This window comes from Mytilus trossulus, chromosome 10, assembly GCF_036588685.1.
Source record: "Mytilus trossulus isolate FHL-02 chromosome 10, PNRI_Mtr1.1.1.hap1, whole genome shotgun sequence".
Taxonomy (NCBI): Eukaryota; Metazoa; Mollusca; class Bivalvia; order Mytilida; family Mytilidae; genus Mytilus; species Mytilus trossulus.
The window spans coordinates 5943749-5967971 of record NC_086382.1 but is presented as its reverse complement, the minus strand read 5'-3'; the positions used below and the strand labels follow the sequence as shown (position 1 = coordinate 5967971).

At 32.7% G+C, this 24223-nt stretch overlaps 1 pseudogene; it reads right to left on the bottom strand.

The window, feature by feature from the left end:
- Positions 1–762: 762 nt before the first annotated feature.
- LOC134686766 (ankyrin-1-like) lies at positions 763–21428 on the bottom strand (annotated as a pseudogene).
- Between the last annotated feature and the right edge of the window lie 2795 nt (positions 21429–24223).

Genomic DNA, 24223 nt, shown 5'->3' with positions numbered 1-24223 from the left:
CTTGGTTTAAACTATGAAATATTTGATTCAAAGCGACTATTTTTGATCATTATTATAGGGATGTTAAAAATAAATTCAAATGTCTGTTGGTCTTCGTTTAAATCAAGTATGGAAACAAATACTTTTTTCCCCTTCAAATTATGGGCATTGCAGATATGTTAAAAGTATACATTTTTCAATATCAATACAGGGATATACATTTATCTCATGAAATAATCTCATCCAAACTTTTTTTATCATTTGTTAATCATTTTTTTAATCACTTTTTAATAGTTCAACCAGGTCCTCTGCAGTACGCAGCTTTATACGAAAGCAGGGGTCGAACCCTGAACAGTTTAGGCAATTTGGTCATAATATTCAAGCTTGATAGTGCCTGGATACATAACCCCATAAATGGATCCAAACCTTCTACTTGTGGTTTTAAACATTGTGGTATAGCAGGGTTCTCGCTAAGGCGAGTCCATGAGTCCTGGACTCATCAAAATCTGTCTGGACTCACCATTTTCAAAACTGGTGAGTCCACGGATGCATCAAAATTGAAATATTTTGTATAAACTGAACACAGTTGAACACAAATATCATCATTTTATAGCAAAAATTTGAAGTGATCTGAATTTAATGTCATTTCATTGCTCTGTTAGCATGGTTAGGAAATGGAGACTAATATATTACATTATATTGCAATAAAATATTTTCTTCTTTCTGTTGGACTCATCATAACTAAAAATGATGAGTCCCTGGACTCGCCTTCAAAAATCCTTAGTAGGAACCCTGGTATAGTTTGAAAAACTTATACACAAGTTATTATCCTTCAACTAGAAAAATGCTTGTTTTGGGCACCATTTAGACTCCCTTTGGGCCCCTAATTCTTAAACAGTGATGACCATTATCCCATAAAATCTTAACCCTTATTGTGATATTGAACCGTCTGAAAAAAATCTATTCACTTAAACAAAAGTTATTGGCCAGAAACCAATGCGTCTTCGGACGACGCAGACGATGACCACATCATACCATTATATTTTTTTTGCGGTCGTATAAAAATTACTTCATATCAAAGAATATGTTTTCAAATCAAAATCATGAAAAAATTTCACTACAAAAAAGAACAAACTTTGATACACTGATTGTACAAAAAATAACAAATAAAATGAATATTTGATTTGAATAAAACACTCAGTAATCATTACAATTCTATTTCTTAACAACATTTCCTTTCTGAAATCTTTAGTAGCCAAGTCACACTTCATATTTTGACATTCCTTTTTGTTATCTTTGAAATATAACCTCCTCTCTTGAATATTCGTTAATGAGAGCAAGTATGTCACTGTGTCCTTTATTACTGGCAATTTGTTTGGGTGAGATACCATCATTTGTACACTTATTAATGTCTGCATTGTGTTCCAGTAATATCTTTACTATCTCTATATGACTATTATGACAAGCAATATACAAAGGAGATACTCCATTATCTGTACACTTATTAACGTCTGCATTGTTGTCCAGTAATATCTTTACTATCTCTATATGATTACTCTGACAAGCAATATACAAAGGAGATACTCCATTATCCATACACTTATTAACGTCTGCATTGTTGTCCAGTAATATCTTTACTACCTCTATATGACTATTATGACAAGCAATATACAAAGGAGATACTCCATTATCTGTACACATATTAATGTCTGCCTTGTTGTCTAGTAATACCTTTACTATCTCTATATGATTACTCCGACAAGCAATATACAAAGGAGATACTCCATTATCTGGTACACATATTAATGTCTGCCTTGTTGTCTAGTAATACCTTTACTATCTCTATATGATTACTCTGACAAGCAATATACAAAGGAGATACTCCATTATCTGTACACATATTAATGTCTGCCTTGTTGTCTAGTAATACCTTTACTATCTCTATATGATTATTTTGACAAGCAATACACAAAGGAGATGCTCCATTAACTGTACACTTATTAACGTCTGCCTTGTTGTCTAGTAATACTTTTACTATATCTATATGATTATTCTGACAGGCAATATACAAAGGAGATGCTCCATTAACTGTACACTTATTAATGTCTGCCTTGTTGTCTAGTAATATCTTTACTATATCTATATGATTATTATGACAAGCAACATACAAAGGACATGCTCCATTATCATCACACTAATTAATGTCTGCTTTGTTGTCCAGTAATACCTTTACTATCTCTATATGATTATTCTGACAAGCAATACACAAAGGATATGCTCCATTAACTGTACACTCATTAATGTCTGCCTTGTTGTCTAGTAATACCTTTACTATCTCTATATGATTATTCTGACAAGCAATACACAAAGGAGATGCTCCATTAACTGTACACTTATTAATGTCTGCCTTGTTGTCTAGTAATACTTTTACTATATCTATATGATTATTCTTACAAGCAATACACAAAGGAGATGCTCCATTAACTGTACACTTATTAATGTCTGCCTTGTTGTCCAGTAATATCTTTACTATATCTATTTGATTGTTATGACAAGCAACATACAAAGGAGATACTCCATTATCATTACACTTATTAATGTCTGCTTTGTTGTCCAGTAATACCTTTACCATCTCTATATGATTATTCTGACAAGCAATACACAAAGGAGATGCTCCATTATCCATACACTTATTAACGTCTGCATTGTTGTCCAGTAATATCTTTACTACCTCTATATGACTATTATGACAAGCAATATACAAAGGAGATACTCCATTATCTGTACACATATTAATGTCTGCCTTGTTGTCTAGTAATACCTTTACTATCTCTATATGATTATTCTGACAAGCAATACACAAAGGAGATGCTCCATTAACTGTACACTTATTAATGTCTGCCTTGTTGTCTAGTAATACTTTTACTATATCTATATGATTATTCTTACAAGCAATACACAAAGGAGATACTCCATTAACTGTACACTTATTAATGTCTGCCTTGTTGTCCAGTAATATCTTTACTATATCTATTTGATTGTTATGACAAGCAACATACAAAGGAGATACTCCATTATCATCACACTTATTAATGTCTGCTTTGTTGTCCAGTAATACCTTTACCATCTCTATATGATTATTCTGACAAGCAGTACACAAAGGAGATGCTCCATTATCCATACACTTATTAACGTCTGCATTGTTGTCCAGTAATATCTTTACTACCTCTATATGACTTTTATGACAAGCAATATACAAAGGAGATACTCCATTAACTGTACACTTATTAATGTCTGCCTTGTTGTCCAGTAATATCTTTACTATATCTATTTGATTGTTAGGACAAGCAACATACAAAGGAGATACTCCATTATCCATACACTTATTAACGTCTGCATTGTTGTCCAGTAATATCTTTACTACCTCTATATGACTATTATGACAAGCAATATACAAAGGAGATACTCCATTATCTGTACACATATTAATGTCTGCCTTGTTGTCTAGTAATACCTTTACTATCTCTATATGATTACTCTCACAAGCAATATACAAAGGAGATACTCCATTATCCATACACTTATTAATGTCTGCCTTGTTGTCCAGTAATATCTTTACTGTTTCTGTATGACAATAGAATGATGCTGCTAATAAAGGACTCGCACCTCTTCTGTTACACAGGTTAACATCACCACCATGATCAATACACCAATGAATAAAAGGAATATCACCATCGTAACAACATAATATCAGTGCAGTATTTTTAGTATTTACATCTGTTTTCACCGCTAATTGTCGATGAAGTGATATTTCTAGTTTTTGGAGATAACATAGAAATTTGTGTCTGAATTCTCGAATCGTAAAGTTGATATTCCTGAACACACAATTTACTTTACCAATTGACCAGTCATCAATCATTCTCTGCATATACATCTCATGGTATTTAGTTGGTACAATAGTAATAAACTGATCCATGTTATCTTTCCTTTCTAGTAAAAATCTCTGCATAATGAAAACAGAATGTGCATTTCTGATTATACACTGGATCATTTTTTGTCCAAAATAGTATGCAAGAAAGTCAAATAACTTATCATGTTTTGTTTTAAATATACCATGTTCTTTCTTTATAAAAGTGTGTTCAAGTGAGTTTAGTTCATCAAGTAGAACAAGTCGTGATGTGCCTCTGTCCAATCTGCATGCCTCACATGTTTCCTTAATGATCTTTCTTGTTTCTATATTTATCTCTTCTGAAAAAATTTCCTCCTTTAAGTTGTTGTTAAACATAACACACAAAGCCATTGCACAGTATTTTCTATAATGACCTTTATTATTAAGCTTGTTAATTTCACTTTCGTATACCGAAAATGGATTTTTGAAGAATTCTGTTATATTGACCTCGGGACTTTCATTATACAATTTACAGAGAAGTGGAAAGAAATCATATAAATTACAGTACTGAATAATCTCTGATGCTTTTGTTTTCAGATATATTTCTGCTATTGACGTTTTCTCTGTCTCTGATAAACACAAATGTTTTGTCCTTAGGTTACAAACAGATGTCCTGAAAATGGATAAAGATTCAAACTTTTCGTCCTGGTACACTTGTAATCGACACGCAACAATAATTTTTGTTAATTTGTTTTCAATCAACATCTTTATTTGTTCCATATCTGATTCCCAATTGTCAAGGTCAGACTGGTTTATGGAATAAATCCCACAAAAGTCATCAATAACAAACAGTGTTTTCCGATTTGGATTATGAAACTTAATAATATCGTTTGGATTACTAACTGGTAGTACATCATACCCTTCTTTTTCTTTCATTTTTAACGCCACATGACGTAAAATGGATGTCTTTCCAACACCAGAACTAGCTGTAATAGTGAGACAACTGTTTTCCTTGATACCTTTCAACACACATTTCGCAGCTCTGGTTTCAACAAAGTTATCAGCATTCTTCTGCCACTCATCCAACCGCTTACTAATTTGCTCTGAAACATCAAGGAGTAAGTTATTACCAAAGATAATTGAAAAAACAATAAAGTATTAATTCAACTTTGTATTTACTGGTTTGTGACTCAGAATGCCTCAGATGATGGTAAATGCATAATGCATTGAGTGATGGGAGCAATATTATTTCTGTTCTGCTTAATTTGATTAATAAAATTGAGAATGGAAATGGGAAATGTGTCAAAGAGACTAAATTGTAAATTGAAAGTCTTAAAGATAACAGTCTTACAATCTTACTACCGGTATCACTAAACTTTACATTATCAATGATTTATGAAAATCAATGAACCCTTGTGAGCACATACACCACGCCCCAACATTGTAACTGGGCAAAATCTCATCAGATTCCTAATTTTTAAGACTCAAACTCATTGATAAAAATTTCTAGTGAATATACACTTCTACATATTATGTCCTCATTTACTAAAAGTTTCATGAAATTCTGTTGTGCGTTTTCACAGGAGTTGTGATGACAAACTGTTATATCAGTATAGTCCAAATTTTAAGTTCATAAGGGTATAACTCCTAGAAAATAGATTTGAATCATATTTTCTGTTTATATGCACATCTACCTAGTGTGTCCTCATTAACTCCAAAGTTTCATAAAATTCTGCTGTGCGGTTTCTGAGGAGTTGTGATGACAAGCTGTTGCATTACAGTATATGCCAAAGTTCTAAGTGCAAAGGAGCATAACGCCCCAAAAAAATAAATTTAAATCATATATTGACCGACTTTAAAAACGCAAGACCAATTTTCTAAATTATCTTCAGAAACAGTAAAATATAAATTTTGGTAAATGTGTCCATGGGACACAGATGATCCCCCCGCTTGCATATCATCATAAAGGGACATAACTAAAGAACTGTAACTGACGCTACCCAAATGTGTACTTAATTTGAGTTTGGTAATAAGTATTGTTTATAAGTTTCATAACATTTATTTGAGGCAAATTTAAGTTAGAGAACGGAAACGAAAAATTTAGCAATTTTTCTATTTGTAAAGGGGCTTAACTCTAGAACGATAAAAGTGACGCCACCAAAATTCATATTTAACCTGTATTTTGTGGTAATTAGCATTGTTCATAAGTTTCATAACATTTGGTTGAGGCAAACTAAAGTAATAAAACAGAAACGAACTTTTCAGCAATTTTTCCATTTGTAAAGGGGCATAACTCTAAAACAGTTAAGGTGACGCCACCAAAATTCAAATTTGATTTGTGTTTTGTGGTAATAAGCTTTGCGTATAAGTTTCATAACATTTGGTTATGGCAAACTAAATTTAGAGAACAGAAACGAAAAATTCAGCAATTTTTCCATTTGTAAAGGGGCATAACTCTAGAACAATAAAAGTGAGGCCACCAAAATTCAAACTTGATCTGTGTTTTGTGGTAATAAGCATTAATCATTATTTCATAACATTTGGTTGAGGCAAACTAGAGTTAGAGAACGGAAACCAATTTTGGGACGTACATTCAAACGGACAAGGGTAAAACTTAATGCTGTTTCACAAATGATATCGGATATGTTCCTTACATCGTAACTACCATCCCCTTCCCTTTCATGAATGTGACCTACCGAATTAGACTATTTTGGTGGCGGAGGTGTAATGGTATGGGGCTCTATAAACACTAATTTCTGGATACGGTTGGTTATTGTCAATGGCACATTAATAGCTAGACGCTATATAAATGATGAAATTTTGCAGTCAGTTGTCGTTCCAGAACTACGACATTATGGACAGTTCAATCAATTAATATTCGAACATGATAATGCGTGTGCGCATACCGCTAGATTGACTCAAAACTTCATGAATTTGAATGGAGTAGATGTTCTTGAATGACCTGCTCTTTAGAAGCTATCCTACGAAACAATGGTGGCCATATCCGATACTGAAGGTCTAAAAAAAGACTGTAAGTGTTAACCACAGTACTTCAACAAGGAACATTACGTCATTGGGTTTTCGATTCATGACTGTAAATTTTGTCTGTAAAGTTGAAAGATTGATTAAGTATTCGTATATACCATGAATTTGTGAATTATATTATTTATTTAATTTAAAACGTCAGATTTATTTAGGTGTTGGGTTTCTAAAGTCCGTCAGTATAATTTCCTGTCAATACGCACATCTACATAGTATGCTCTAATTAACTACAAAGTTTCATGAAATTATACAGTGTGGTTCAGAGAAGTTGCGATGACAAGAACATGACTAAAGAACTGACGAACGGATAGACGGGTCAAAAACATTATACACTAGGTAACTTTGTTGTGTGATGTATAATGAAGTCAGGTCATATGAACAATGACGGAAAACCATGTAAACCTTACAATCATTTCAGACATCAAATAAAGTTGACCTAATTCTGATAGTATCTAAGAAACGAACATCAATATACACCAAATATAGTTGACCTATTAGGCTAAATAAAAGTATATGTGTGGTTCTGGATATCTCAAAATAATATAAACAGCTCAGCAGGGCGCAGCTTGATATGACCACAGAGGTCCAACCCTGCACAGTTGCGGCAAGCCTGGACTCAATATTTAAGCTTTCGAGATACAGCTCTGAATTTGGATTAATTAAATATTTCACACAACATAGGTTTCTGGCAAAGAATGAATATAGTCTAATAAGAACTTAACTTTTAAATTTGAAATATGAAATTTACCTTTAACGATCCAATGTCCAAAATCTAAATACAGGCCTTTATAGCTAGCTGTTTGGTGTGAGCCAAGATTCTGTGTTGAAGGCTGTACTTTGACCTATATTGATTTACTTTTACATATTGGTACTTGGATGGAGAGCTGTCTCATTGGCACTCATACCACATCTTCTTATATCTATTAAATCAAAGTTTAATTTGGGATTTGGAAAAAGACCCAGAAAACTTGGCCCAAAATATGAAAATATAAAACATGTCGAAGAACCATAAGATTTCAATTTTTGTTAAAATATAATTTAATTTCAATTTTGCACCCTTTGGACCTGTATGTAGATCAATTTGAAAACAGGGAACAAAATCAAAAATCTAAATACACGCCTAGATTCAGCATATTAAAGAACCACGCAAATTTAACTTTTTATGAAATTTTGGACCATTTGGACCTTCAATGATGTGTAAAATTTTGAAAATAGGGCCCAAAATTAAAAATCGAAATACAATGTTAGATTTGGCATATCATAGAACCCAACTAATTCAGTTTTTGGTGAAAACAAACAAAGTTTAATTGTGGAATATTTGGCTTAATGGCCACCAATTTGACAATGGGGCCCACACATTGAAAATCAAAATACATGGGTAGAATCAACATATTAAAGAACCCAAGGAATTCAATGTTTGACGAAATCAAACAAAGTTTAATCTTGGACCCTAATTTGGACCAACTAGTAAAACTTGGCCATACATAAAAAAACGTTATATATGTCTTGATTCAACATATCAAAGAACCACAATAATTCAATTTTTTTAAAAATATAACTTAGTTTAATTTTGGACCCTTTGGACCTTAATATGGACTTATTTGAAAACCGGTACTAAATCAACCAGTTGCTTCGCAGGGCGCAGCATTATACGACCGCAGATGTAGAACCCTGAACAGATGGGACAAGTATGGACACAACTTTTAAGTTTGATACAGCTTTAAATGTGGATTGTGATTAAATAGTTGACACAACATAGGTTTATGTCACATTATGATTTGGACCCTTTGGACCTTAATGTAGACCAATTTGAAAACTGGACCAAAAATTAAGAATCTACATACACAGCTAGATTTGGAATATCAAAGAACCCCATTTATTCAATTTTTGATGAAATCAAACAAAGTTTAATTTTGGACCAACTTAAAAACTGGGCCAATAATTAAAAATCTAAGTACATTTTTAGATTCAGCATATTAAAGAACCCCAAGGATTCAATTTTTGTCAAAATCAAACAAAGTTTAAGTTTGGACCCTTTGGACCTTAATGTAAACCAATTTGAAAACGGGACCAAAAATTAAGAATCTACATACACAGTTAAATTTGGCATATCAAAGAACCCCAATTATTCATTTTTTGATGAAACCAAACAAAGTTTAATTTTGGACCCTTTGAGCCCCAAATTCCTAAACTGTTGGAAACCAAAACTCCCAAAATCAATACCAACCTACCTTTTATGGTCATAAACCTTGTGTTTAAATTTCATAGATTTCTATTCACTTATACTAAAGTTATAATGTACTGATTTCAATTCAAATTTCTAATGAAGTTTGCAACAATAACTGCTGATTTAAATACATCATACAATATTAAAATGTAATGAAAAGTGCTTGTTAACACTGAATGATAAAGATTGTTTTATTTATTAGTTGATCATTGTTGGTAGTAAAAATGAAAATACATTGTATATTGTATAAAACTATGATTAAAGTTGATTCAACTACTATTCTATACAAAGAAAGATAACTCCAATTGAAAAAAAAAAAATTGCTATTTCACAATATTGTGCAATTAGATATTTCTTGCTATTGTGCAATACTGTGCCATTGAAAATTTCTTGCTATTGCACAATACTTAATATGATAATTTTGAATCCTGATTTGGACCAACTTGAAAACTGGGCCCATAATCAAAAATCAAAGTACATGTTTAGATAAAGCATATCAAAGAAGCCAAAGAATTTAATTTTTGTTAAAATCAAACTTAGTTTAATTTTGGACCCTTTGGACCTTAATGTAGACCAATTTGAAAACTGGACCAAAAATTAAGAATCTACATACACAGTTAGATTTGGAATATCAAAGAATCCCATTTATTCAATTTTTGATGAAATCAAACAAAGTTTAATTTTGGACCCCAATTAGGACCAACTTGAAAACTGGGCCAATAATTAAAAATCTAAGTACATTTTTAGATTCAGCATATCAATGAACCCCAAGGATTCAATTTTTGTCAAAATCAAACAAAGTTTAAGTTTGGACCCTTTGGACCTTAATGTAAACCAATTTGAAAACGGGACCAAAAATTAAGAATCTACATACACAGTTAGATTCTGCATATCAAAGAACCCCAATTATTCAATTTTTGATGAAATCAAACAAAGTTTAATTTTGGACCCTTTGGGCCCCAAATTCCTAAACTGTTGGGACCAACACTCCCAAAATCAATACCAGCCTTCTTTTTATGGTCATAAACCTTGTGTTTAAATTTCATAGATTTCTATTCACTTAAACTAAAGTTATTGTGCAAAAACCAAGAATAATGCTTATTTTGGCCCTTTTTTGGCCCCTAATTCCTAAACTGTTAGAACCAAAACTCCCAAAATCAATCTCAACCTTCCTTTTGTGGTCATAAACCTTGTGTCAAAATTTCATAGATTTCTGTATACTTAAACTAAAGTTACTGTGCGAAAACCAAGAATAATGCTTATTTTGGCCCTTTTTTGGCCCCTAATCCCTAAACTGTTAGAACCAAAACTCCCAAAATCAATCTCAACCTTCCTTTTGTGGTCATAAACCTTGTGTCAAAATTTCATAGATTTCTGTATACTTAAACTAAAGTTACTGTGCGAAAACCAAGAAAATGCTTATTTGGGCCCTTTTTGGCCCCTTATTCCTAAAATGTTGGGATCAAAACTCCCAAAATCAATCCCAACCTTCTTTTTGTGGTCATAAACCTTGTGTTAAAATTTCATAGATTTCTATTCAATTTTACTAAAGTTAGAGTGCGAAAACTAAAAGTATTCGGACAACGACGACGCAGACGACGACGCCAAGGTGATAGCAATATATGACGAAAAATTTGAAAAATTTTGCGGTCGTATAAAAATCTAAACAAACAGTTAGATTCAGCATATATCATGTATATCAAAGAACCCAAGGAATTCAATAATTTATAAAATCAAACTAAAGTTTAATTTAGGACACTTTGGACCTTTTTTTTTGCCAATTTGAAAACGGACCAAAGAGTAAATTTATAAGTCTATCATGATGTTAATAAGTTCTAGGGTTGTTAGTTCAAAAACTAAATTGAATACATTTTTTGTACCTCTTCTATTCCATGGAACTGGATCCTCAGAAGTAGATTTGAGCTTTTTTACATCCACCTTTACATTTATCTGATCTAGCTCCAACCTATTCACATCTTTTTTAAATCTCTTCGCCTGCTGATTTGAAACATTTTGTTTGTGCTGTAGCAAATTATGAGATCTTTTTAAATTTGCATGGCCAAAGGTTAACATCTTCATGTCTTTCTTAGATTTGTCATGATCTAATTTTATTTTTTTTATATCTTGTTTTACTTCTGTATCAAGTGATTGTTTAAATGATTCAATGTCCACTTTAGCCTGGTTTAAGTCTCGTAATATTTCTTGGCTTGACATGTCCAGTGGTTTTGTCATCAACTGATCACATTCTTGTTTCATTGCATTTCCTCCTATTCTAAGAACAGCCTTGAAAAGAAAAGAAACTAGTTGTCTAAGTAAGTTTAACATTTTGTTTTGCGAAAATAACATTACATATTACTGCTTGATAAAGGGATACTGTGGATTCATTATTATTCGTTGGATACCAATTTTTGTGGATTTCGTGGGTACAGGTAAACGACGAATTTAAATGCTCAACGAATACCACATTTTATATAGGCTTGTATACAGAATTCGCCAAGAACACGAAATAAAAAATCCACGAACATGCAAATTTTCCTTAATCCACGAAAATTGGTACCCACGAAAAATAAATGAATCCACAGTATTGGGATGAATTGTCTCATTGGCAATCATACCACATCTTCTCTTTATATTCATACACAGGTTTCCTTGGAAGAAGAAACAATAGATATAGGAAGATGTGGTGTGAGTGCCAATGAGACAACTCTCCATCCAAATAACATCCAAGCTTGGTTATTTAACTGTACATTCCCCTAATAACTATACAGCTAATTTCCTCTCACTAAATAATTCAAAGTTTGGGGATAGTTGAATGTATCTATAGGGATAGTTGAATGTATCTATCCCATCGAACTTGTAATAAAACAAACAAAACATTCAGTAAATAGATACATGTATAAGAATTCTGCCTCATATCTTGACTTACATCTAGAAAATTGACAATGAGGAGAATAAAACTTTTAGACAAATGTGATGTTTTTAGTTTCCCAATTGTGAATATTCCATTCTAATGTAGCAACATTCCAACAACGCCTGCATATGTAGTACATGTATATACTTTATCTCAATTGATACAATTTAACAATATTATCCCAGAGTTTGCATTTCCTATCATGATTTCCTCAATAAAAGGTTGTTGCTTACAAGGAGGCTATTGAACAATGTTGAATCAAAAATACAAAGAAGTAAAACTGAAATCATTTTTTCCAAAACTGTTAAAAGTGCCATCCCAATATGGTTGAGTTAGATTGGTTGATATCATTATTGAATTTATGTTTCACGGAAGACAATTGATATGTTTCATTTGTCTTAATGACCGTACTGTCCACATTTTTCTTGAATGTGACCCACCAATTTAGACTTATCACAAGCTTTATACTTCCATGAGCAACACAACAGGTGCTACATGTGAAGCAGGGTCTGGTCACCATTCTAGAATACATTAAATCACCCCTTGATTTAGGTGAGGTTCATGTTGTCCTGTCTTTTGAGTTTTCTAGGTTGTGTTTTGTGTGTTTTGTTTGTGCTGGTGATTTATCACGTTTTGTGTTTTTTTCCACTTGTGAGGTTTGAATATACATATATCCTCTGGTTAACAGAAAATCAGATAGAAAGGACAAAAAAGCATACCCCTTGCAAGTTTGTTGTGTGTGTAGGATATAATTACCCTAATTACGTTCATTATTTCAGAATGACTGTATTATGTAGTACATGTAGTATCTCATTGACATTATACCCACATCTCTCCTTTTTAATCTTTATTAAACGTAGCTAAACAACAATGAGATCGGAGCCATCACTGTGAACATTGATGTCAATAACGTGTGGTCACAAACTTGTATGAATAAGACCTGATATGAAGCACCTTTTAAACTTATATAGAGCTGATACAATTTGTTAGGGACGGACACACCAACAGACAGACCTTTGAGAAAGGAAATTGTCTATATGTATATCATTACAAACTCTAGTGTTTGGTCAAGTATAAACTTTGTAATCATGACAGTTCGCAAGATGTAGCGAAGACTGATCTGTCCCTTAAGACATGGGGTTTTCAACTAAAACCAAAATTTTTTACCTTGACCTTTGATATAGCAAGTTCTATATACAATATGAAAATGTAACATTAAGTTTCTATAGTGTTTAACTATACATGTAGTTCTACTTACATGAATATATTTTTAAATTGATAGATGCTTTTGTACTTTTTTGTAAAATTGTTTTTTTTTTTATATTGTAACACAGTGATGACTGCTGTACCCATATTTTGACTATTTTATTTATTATGTCTGTTTTGTTCATCCATCGTTGTAGATATAGTCAGGAATATGACAGTTGTTGTCCATTCTTTTGATGTGTTTTGTCATTTGATTTTGCCATGTAATTAGGGACTTTCCGATTGAATTATCCTCGGAGTTCATTATTTTTGTGATTTTACTTTTTTATCACTTATATCCTTCCAAGCTGTGGTAAATAATGTGCCATTTACCTTCCCATCATGAGGATGTCCCAGGATGTTTCTATAGTGTTTACTTACATTACTTATATCGTTCCAAGCTGTGGTAAATAATGCACAATCTACCTTGCCATCATGAGGATGTGCCAGTTTGTTTCTATAGTGTTTAATTCTGGCTAAATCTGATGCAGGTGTTGTTTCTGTAGCAACAGGAAGATCGTCATATCCATTTACCGGAGGAACCAAGGGCAAGATTGTCAGGTTCCTCAGCAATGCTATCATCAGTGTCACATCAAAAGCCTTAGAATCTGTAATACCTGGTAACAGAACAAATCATATTGAAGAAAATGTTGTTAATTTCTTTGAATCTTATGAAATCAAATAACAAATAAAGTTTTTATACTTTGCTAAAATGTGAATCACCATGAATCCTGCCTATAATAATTCCCAAGTCAATGCATACATGTATAATATTTTATTATTTGAGTTTTAATATATATCCGATAACCATGATAACTATCTAAAGTAAGTCAAATCAATAAAGTGTTTCTACAACAACGCATATCAATTTGATTTTATGTAAATTATCTGTTTATAAACAATGAATTTTTTGAAACACTGAAGTATGTTTTACACCACGCGTGGTTATTGGCACAATTTTTTAGATTTTTAAATGTTAAACAATGTTAAATGCTCTGCAACATTGTATTTCATTTTACGTCATACTGATTTGATATGAGCACACTGATGAGTCTTTTCTGGGAAAAAAACATGCATCTAGCATATTCCAAACAAGTATGCAAAATTTTGCTGGAAAATACAATTGAAGTTGCTAAAAAAACATTTGAAAATTGCTAAACTTGTGGTCAGACTGACAATTGACTGACTTTATAGCAAAATCTTTAATATATCATGTTCATTGATGCAAAGATATGGTTTGTATGATAATGATGATGGCTGGCTGCTTAATGTCCAGCGGCAAATTGATTTACATATATTCAGAACACAGAGATGTTAATTTTATATAAATTATAACCCTGCTTTGTAAAAGACCAACACGCTGAGGCAGATTTTTAGCATACTACATAATGTAGTTCACAAGGTAACATTTCACAGGAAGACATGTGACCTTCCAGTGACAAATAATTCTGACCCCCAGGCAAACCAGTCTTTGCTCTTACTCCTTAATGCCATGTACATAGAGGAGAAGCAGCAAATACCAATTTTTAAGCCTTTGGTTTGATCTGGCCATGGTTCAAACCCTGGACCTCCTGTAGTTGAGGCTAACACTCTACCCCAAGATCACCTTAGGCAAATATTTGGTTTTGAATTTGATTGTACAAATATCCAAACAAGATAGTGTAATCCATTAAACAGTTTAAGGGGACGACCATTTAATATTCTGGGGGAGGGGGGGGAGGAAGATTTTAAAAATTTGAAAATGAATAACTCAGCCTTGATAATCACAAAAATAAATGGTTTGTTCTGTGGTAGTTTGAAAATAAATAACCTGACTTACAATTTATTGAAAATAAATAACTCAGCAGGTCTAATCGAAAGTATGAGATATGGCATCAGATTCTTCATAAAATTCATCTTTTTCCCAAATCTTTTAACAATAAAAGTATAAATATTATCAAATATACTTGAAATGTCTAAAAATGGGCTTCTTTTAACTTGTTGTACATTGTCTCAGGAACACTTATCTCACTTTTATCACAGGGAAGTAACTTCATTGAGGCAAATAGGCTCATGTAGGAAATTTCAAAACCAAAAGCTTGTCTTCACTGAGAGCTTCTTGCAAGAAGCAAGTAATGTTCTCCTTGGACATGGCCCCTGTTTTTTCAGGATTAATGTTTCTTATTTATTAGTCTTTTGTTCATTCTGTATTCTGTTAGTCATGTTAGTGTTGCATTCTTTTTGAAATTTAGTCATTTTGTTATTAACTTAATCATGAGTTTAAAAAAAAAAACAGCAGTCACATACTTTAAACTATGAGAATTACATTTTTGCTTTATCCTACATTTTGGTCTTTTAATGGGGTCCCTAAAAACTTTTAATTCTTACACCATGTACACTGAATCTTCACATGTTGCTTTGAGATTGAAAAATGATTAAAGCAGAACTTGCATTTTCAGATTAAGAAAAAGGTCGACATATAACACCCAGAAATCATGATTTAGCATCATTTGTTCTATAGCTTCTTGGGGCCTTCAGCAGCATCAAAACCCTTCCAAAAAAATTTTGCCTCGCTCTGCTCGGCGAAATATGTTTGCCAATGATTAATAAAATAGCAATTTGCACCCAAAACTTTAATACTGTGAATGTAAATACATGTATATATGCAGTTTGCAAGATTCATTCCTGCAGAGGATGATGATTAATTCAAATTAAATGGTACTTAATGACAATGATTATACATAATAGTTTCATGTATTATTTATAACATGTATAATAAATATAACTAGAGGCTCTCAAGAGCCTGTATCGCTCACCTGACTCTATTTGGGTTTTTGAATTCATATAAAAAAAGATAAAATTTGGCTACAAAGTAACAACACTTGGTCAGCACCAGATAAGAAACATTCATGCTATGTTTGGTTTCATTCCATTCAGTGGTTCTCTAAAAGAAGACATTTGTATGTATTTCCCATAGGGTCCTATGTTAAACTAAGTCCCCCGCTGGCGGCCATCTTGGATAATGGATCGGCTACAAAGTAACAACACTTGGTCAGCACCTCATAAGGAACATTCATCCCATGTTTGGTTTCATTCCATTCATCCATTCAGTGGTTTTCTAAAAGAAGTCATTTGTATGCATTTCCCATAGGGACAAAGGGTCCTATGTTAAACTAAGTCCATCGCTGGCGGCCATCTTGGATGATGGATCGGCTACAAAGTAACAACACTTGGTCAGCACCTCATAAGGAACATTCATGCCATGTGTAGTTTCATTCCATTCAGTGGTTCTCTAAAAGAAGTCATTTGTATGCATTTCCCATAGGGTCCTAGTTTTAACTAAGTCCCCCACTGGCGGCCATCTTGGATGATGGATCGGCTACAAAGTAACAACACTTAGTCAGCACCTCATAAGGAACATTCATGCCATGTTTGGTTTCATTCCATTCAGTGGTTCTCTAGAAGTTCAAAATGTAAAATGTTAAGGACGATGATGACGGAGGACGATGACGACGGACGCCAAGTGATGTGAAAAGCTCAAATGGCCCTTTGGGCCAGGTGAGCTAAAAAAGAAGATGTGGTATGATTGCCAATGAGACAACTGTCCAGAAGGCACAAGCATTTACAGCTATACATGCTATAGGTCACTGTACGGCCTTCAACAATGAGCAAAGCCCATACCACATAGTCAGCTATAAAAGGCCCCAATAAAACAATGTAAAACAATTCAAACGAGAAAACTAACGGCCTTATTTATATAAAAAATGAATGAAAAACAAATATGTAACACATAAACAAACGACAACCAGGATCCTCACTCAGACTTGGGACAGGCACATACATAAATAATATGGCAGGGTTAAACAGGTTAGCGGGATCCCAACCCTCCCCTAACCTGGGACAGTGATATAACAGTACAACATACATGACATAAGAACGAACTATAACCAGATGCTCCGCAGGGTGCAGCTTTATACGACCGCAGAGGTTGAACCCTGAACGGTTGGGGCAAGTATGGACACAACATTCAAGCTGGATTCAGCTCTAGATTTGGATTGTGATTAAATAGTTGACACAGCATAGGTTTCTGAAACAGAATGAATGTGGTCTAATGAACTTAAAATTTTTGTTTTGCCTTTGAGCAATTCACTATGCTGTTGAATATTAATCATCTCAATAAAATGTTTGAAGAAATTTTCTTTTTATATATGAAATCTGAATTGAGAAAAATTGAACCCTACCCCCCAATTTTTTTTCCACATCCCCCGTTCCCTTTTTCCAAAACTGATCTCAATTCAAATTTCTAATGGAGTTTGCAACAATAACTACTCATTTAAATACCACATAAAATATTGAAATGTAAAAAAAGTGCTTGTTATCACTGAATGGTAAAAGATTGTTTTAATTTATCAGTTGGTAGTAAAAGTGAATATACATTGTATATGTACAAAACAATGATTTAAGTAGATTCAACTACTATTCTGGACAATGAAAGATAACTCCAATTGAAAATTTCTTGCTATTGCACAATATTGTGCAATTCGATATTTCTTGCTATTGCGCAATACTGTGCAATTGAAAGTATTTGCTATTGCACAATGCTGTGCAATTGAAGATTTCTTGCTATTGCGCAATACTGTGAAATTGAAGATTTCTTGCTATTGCTGAATACTGTGCAATTGAAAATTTCTTGCTATTGCACATTACTTAGTATAATAATTTTGGATCCTGATTTGGACCAACTTGAAATCTGGGCCCATAATCAAAAATCTAAGTACATATTTAGATTCAGCATATCAAAGAAGCCCAAGAATTCAATTTTTGTTAAAATCAAACTTCGTTTAATTTTGGACCCTTTGGACTTTAATGTAGACCAATTTGAAAACCGGACCAAAAATTAAGAATCTACATACACAATTAGATGTGGCATATCAAAGAACCCCAATTATACATTTTTTGATGAAATCAAACAAATTTTGATTTTGGACCCCGATTTGCATTGGACCAACTTGAAAACTGGGCCAATAATCAAAAATATAAGTACATTTTTAGATTCAGCATATCAAAGAACCCCAAGGATTCAATTTTTATTAAAATCAAATAAAGTTTAATTTTGGACCCTTTGGGCCCCTTTTTCCTAAACTGTTGGGACCTCAACTCCAACCAGATGCTCTGCAGGGAGTAGCTTTATACGACCGCAGAGGTTGAACAACATTCAAGCTGGATTCAGCTCTAAATTTGGATTGTGATTAAATAGTTGACACAGCATAGGTTTATGACACAGAATGAATGTGTTCTAATGAACTTAAAATTTTTGTTTTCTCTTAGAGCAATTCACTATGCTGTTGAATATTAATCCTCTCAAAAAAAATATTTGAAGAAATTTCTTTTTATTTATGAAATTTCAAATGAGAAAAATTGAACCCATTTTTTTTAATAACACCCCCCTTTCCCTTATTCCAAAACTAATCTCAATTAAAATTTCTAATGGAGTTTGCAACAATAACTACTCATTTAAATACATCATAAAGTGTTAAGATGTAAAAAAAAACTGCTTGTTATCACTGAATGATAAAGATTATTTTAATTTATCAGTTGGTAGTAAAAAGTGAATATATATATAACAAAGATTTAAGTTGATTCTGGACAAAGAAAGATAACTCCAATTAAAAAAAAATCTGCTATTGCACAATATTATGCAATTAGATATTTCTTGCTTACTATTCTGGACAAAGAAAGATAACTCTAATTAAAAAAAAAATTGCTATTTCACAATATTGTGCAATTAGATATTTCTTGCAATTGCGCAATACTGTGCAATTGAAAAGACTTGATATTGCACAAAACTTAATATAATAATTTTAGATCCTGATTTGGACCAACTTGAAAACTGGGCCCATAATAAAAAATCTAAGTACAGCATATCAAAGAACCCTAAGATTTCAATTTTTGTTAAAATCAAACTAAGTTTAATTTTGGACCCTTTGGACTTTCATGTAGACCAATTTGAAAACAGGACCAAAAATGAAGAATCTACATACACAGTTAGATTTGGCATATCAAAGAACCCCTATTATTCAATTTAGATGAAATCAAACAAAGTTTAATTTGGACCCTTTGGGTCCCTTATTCCTAAACTGTTGGGACCAAAACTCCCAAAATCAATACCAACCTTCCTTTTATGGTCATAAACCTTGTGTTTAAATTTCATAGATTTCTATTGACTTATACTAACGTTATGGTGCGAAAACCAAGAAAAATGCTTATTTGGGTCCCTTTTTGGCCCCTTATTCCTAAACTGTTGGAACCTAAACTCCCAAAATCAATACCAACTTTCCTTATGTGGTCATAAACATTGTGTATTAATTTCATTGATTTCTATTTACTGAAACTAAAGTAATTGTGCGAAAACCAAGAATAATGCTTATTTGGGCCCTTTTTTGGCCCCTAATTCCCAAACTGTTGAAACCAAAACTCCCAAAATCAATCCCAACCTTTCTTTTGTGGTCATAAACCTTGTGTCAAAATTTCATAGATTTCTATTAACTTTTACTAAAGTTAGAGTGCGAAAACTAAAAGTATTCGGACGACGACGCCAACGTGATACCAATATATACGACCAAAAAATTATCAATTTTTGCGGTCGTATAAAAAGCATGCATCTTAGACTAAACTATCAATCCGTACACATTCAACATCCAAAGGATTTAGAGTGTAGACATCATAAACAGCCAGTGAAAAACATGACCTTGTGTTCATGGTGTTAACTTTGTAATTTTAGATCATTGACTATTGTCATGATTGTTCTATGTAAAAATATTATTGATTTTGTTATTAGTAAATTATAACCCAACTTCAGTCATGTTTTTTTTAATGTTTAAATGACATCTTTGAAACTAAATTCATTAATATTTGATATTTTTCTAACTGATATCATATATTGAATACATGATTTTTTGTCTTTGCACTAGCTTTCAGCATGTTCAGCAGGAACATGTATATATTTTCCCAGCTTTTAGGTAGTATTGGTGTCTGTCGCCATCTTGGCATAATAGTCATCCACATAATATATTTTTAAACATTTTTAAAAGATCCATTACTTTTAATTGAGATGTCAGTTCACAAAGTTCCCCCTTCTCTCGTTTAATTGTAGTGCCACACTATTGGATGATATAAGAAAGATATACTCACCACTGGTAGGAAACAGGAGATCCCATTGTGCCTTGTTGATAACTCGTTTTCTGCTCAAGTCATTCAGCTTTTGTTTAACTTTTTTATCATTTACAGTCAAACTTAAAGATGCTGGAGGAAATTCTTTATCAAACAGGACACGAACAGCACGTGGGGATATTCCAGTGAGTAACAATGACATTCGTACATAGTTTTCTTCTTCTTGTGAAAGAGCATTAGATGCCATTATTGGTAAGCTTTTGAATATGTCACGATTATAGTTACTTAAATCTTGGTATCATAATGGGTTGTTATCAAAGGTCTTTAGAAACTTCTTGTCGATTGCATGTTTGGTAATTTATTTTACTGCTTAATAAACTTTTGGAAGTTCAATTTGATTTCGACCTATCAGATGTAAAAGTCCGCACATTTTTTGTTTCCAATGTTTATATTTAACATGTAAAACCACAGTTAATTGTTTGTATCAATATCTTCCTCCATAAAAACTGGACTTTCTAGTGGTAATTGAGCCCTAAAAGAACAAAATAAGATGATCCAGTAAAGTATTTCCCTATTATTTTCCTGAAAAATTAAATTGATTGTAGTCCAGTCACAAATATTTCATGTATATTCTTAATATATTTGACTAGAGTCCCTAAAATCAAACAAATTCACATTTTCATTTCTTGTCTGTATGCAAGGCCATTAGAAAATCTGTATTTTTGTAAATAATTCTTTTGTAAAAACATATTCTTCTAGAATTTCTATGTGAATGAAAACCGAAAGTAGATATATATAAATAAAAGTGAAGTATTTACAACAATGATTTACAGATTTTGAGCTTAACTAATTATGAAGATTTTCTTTACCTCGGCTTTATACTCGAATTACCTATGTATATGCTATTTTGTATAAAACAAAGCAGTGAAATATATAAATCATTCCGATTTAGGACCATTTCCTTGTAGTCCTACTTTCCCTGTTTATCTCCCCTTAAATTCCCGCCATGTAATTGAGGGGAGACAACATAGATAAACTCAAGAACATTCCACTGACCAGTGGCACTGTCAGAAAATTTTGACAAATTCTACTTTGACTTGGTACATATTAAAAGACAGTCGAAGTTATAGGTACAGATTTTTAAGTACAAATACTGTCATAGTCTGGCGTATCTAGGCTATTTTCAAGTGTACGCCCAAACCTCAGCGAGTGTTTTGAGGGTCTCAATCGGGTCCAGACTATAAAAAATATATAAATTTTATAAAGCATCCACTTTGGTTCTGGGTACGAGGGGACAAGCCCCCTCAAGAAAACGAGTTATGGAGAAAGATACCATTCATGTCATTAAAAAACTCATCAATAGCCACATACTTTAGAGTCTTATTTGTTTATCCCTTTAATTTACTAGTATATATATTGTGTTGATTTGGAATCTAGTGGTCATTGGTTTAAGAGAAAATGTCCAAACCAGTGACTTAAATATGTGTATAAAAGGAGCCGCACTCGATAAAAACCTCAGACTGCTAACACAAAGGTTCCTGGTTAGATTCCCGTTCCGGGATGAAAATTTCAAAAACTGAATTTTCGGCACACCCTTGACACCATTTGCGAGTATGGTCTTCGACAAATCGACTATAAATGGCTGACCCGTGTTAAGAGAGAGCCATATCTCTTGCACGTAAAAGACACCCTTGTAGATTTCGAAAAAGAGCAGGCTTATGCCGCTACAAGGCAGCATTCGCACCTGCAAAGTGGAAAAAAATAATATAAGTTACAATAACTTGTTTCCAAATCCACAATAACAAAATATGTTTAAACTAAACCCAGTGCGTCCATGTTTGAAAAGGGGTGGTCATCTAGAAAATTTATTTGTTCGGTTCATTACAGGTTTTAAAAAAATCAAACATTTTCTCAAAAAAAAAATCTGGATCTGGAATATAAACTTCTACCCAAGTTTTATGAAAATCTCTGAAGGTTTTCAAATTGATCATGTAAAACTAATAATACCAGAACGACTGTTAATCGCTAAAAGTCTGTTGTCAACTGAAAAATGAAAAAAATAATACTTTCAAAATGTTTCTTAATCATAAAAAAACTTCTGCCATAGATTCATAAAATTCATTGAAGGTTCACTTTGACAAAGTTCAATGAAGTTATTGATGTTCAACAAATTTTAACCCCAGACTGTATCTACTTGTTAACTTCAAAAAGAAATTCCTTTTTATCAGTAAAACACGGGAACATTTGAAATATTATTTCATCATTATGATCTGGTACTCTAAGTCTTTTGATCACAAAAAGATTCTGTCCAACTTTTTGAAAATTTCATGAAGGTTTGACAAAGTCAACGATATTTAAAACTTCTTGAACCACATACTTTATCTATATGGTGACGACGCAAACGAAACCTATGATCTCTTTGTCTCCCTTTCGCTAAATAATGTTGCAGGCTCGATAAAAATGCAAACACATATATCGAATATCAGCAGATAATGAAATGCTTCAGTTAAACCAAAGGAAAGTAAGTAGAATTCACAGTAGAATCAGACTTTGACAAAAAAAATGAACAAAAATATAACACGCCCGGTACCATTTGATTGAAAAATAAATGTCACTTTTATTCGCAATTAAAAGCTACTGTCTGAAGAAAGATTTAGAAGGCTGATGTGCTTTTAACCTGTTCTTTTTAATTTATTTAGATTAAAATATTTTTTTTACCAAAATTCAAGTGTATGCCCGGGCGTTTTGACGTGAACGTAGCAACGCGCCTGTATAGTTGTCTATCTTTTAATCCTTATCCTTTAATCCTGATGATGAAACCAAGGTGTGACTCATCATAAAAAATGGACAAATTATATGGCCATATTTTCACCTCAAAAACTACTCTGTGTACAGACTTACCTGTGCTGTTTGGAAAGTTTTAAGGCCTATAGCATCCACTAGATATGGACCATAATTTGCTATTGGGCTCCGTTTCCTATAACTATAGAAAAGTGATAAAATGTGAATTACTGTAAGAAAAGTTGTAACTACATCTAAAGATGCCATTATTTTTATCAACATACAAGTGTATGCTACTCTTCCCTACACATTGTGTAAATTGTAAATAAACTTGAAATTTTTGTGTTACGGGTCAATCCCGTTTTGTGGGTGAACACTAAATTTTCCAAAAAATCTGAAGGTCTGTGAGATGACCTAATTTGTTTAAAATTGGTATGAACGTTTACCGTCATGCGTCAAACAGCCATTTTCATCTACCGTTAGCATCAAACATGTCAAATTGGTTTAAATTTTACCGTGATTCGTCAAAATATCCTTATAGTGATCATGGTGATTCGTCAGAGGTCTGAAATAATTATCGTTACTGTTGTTTTGGGGAAAAAAATTAAAGTGATATTCGTCAAAATCATTCGATTATTTTTATCGTCTAAAAGAAAGTGCATATTTTATTGTCAATGTCATGCACCAAAAATTACCATTAACACCATTTGGCAAGAATTTTTACCGTTATTCGTCATGAAGGTACCCCCATCACCACCCTCATATGCCCATGTCTTAATATATATACAAGATTCATATCTCATTGCTGTATCTTTTTATCGAGCCTTCGACTTAAGTCGAAAAAGCGAGACTAAGCGATCCTACATTCCGTCATCATCGGTGTCGTCAGCGGTGGCATCCACAAATATTCACTCTGGTTAAAGTTTTTTAGATTTTAATAACTTTCCTAAACCATTCTGGATTTCTTCCAAACTTGGACAGAAGCTTGATTATGATCATT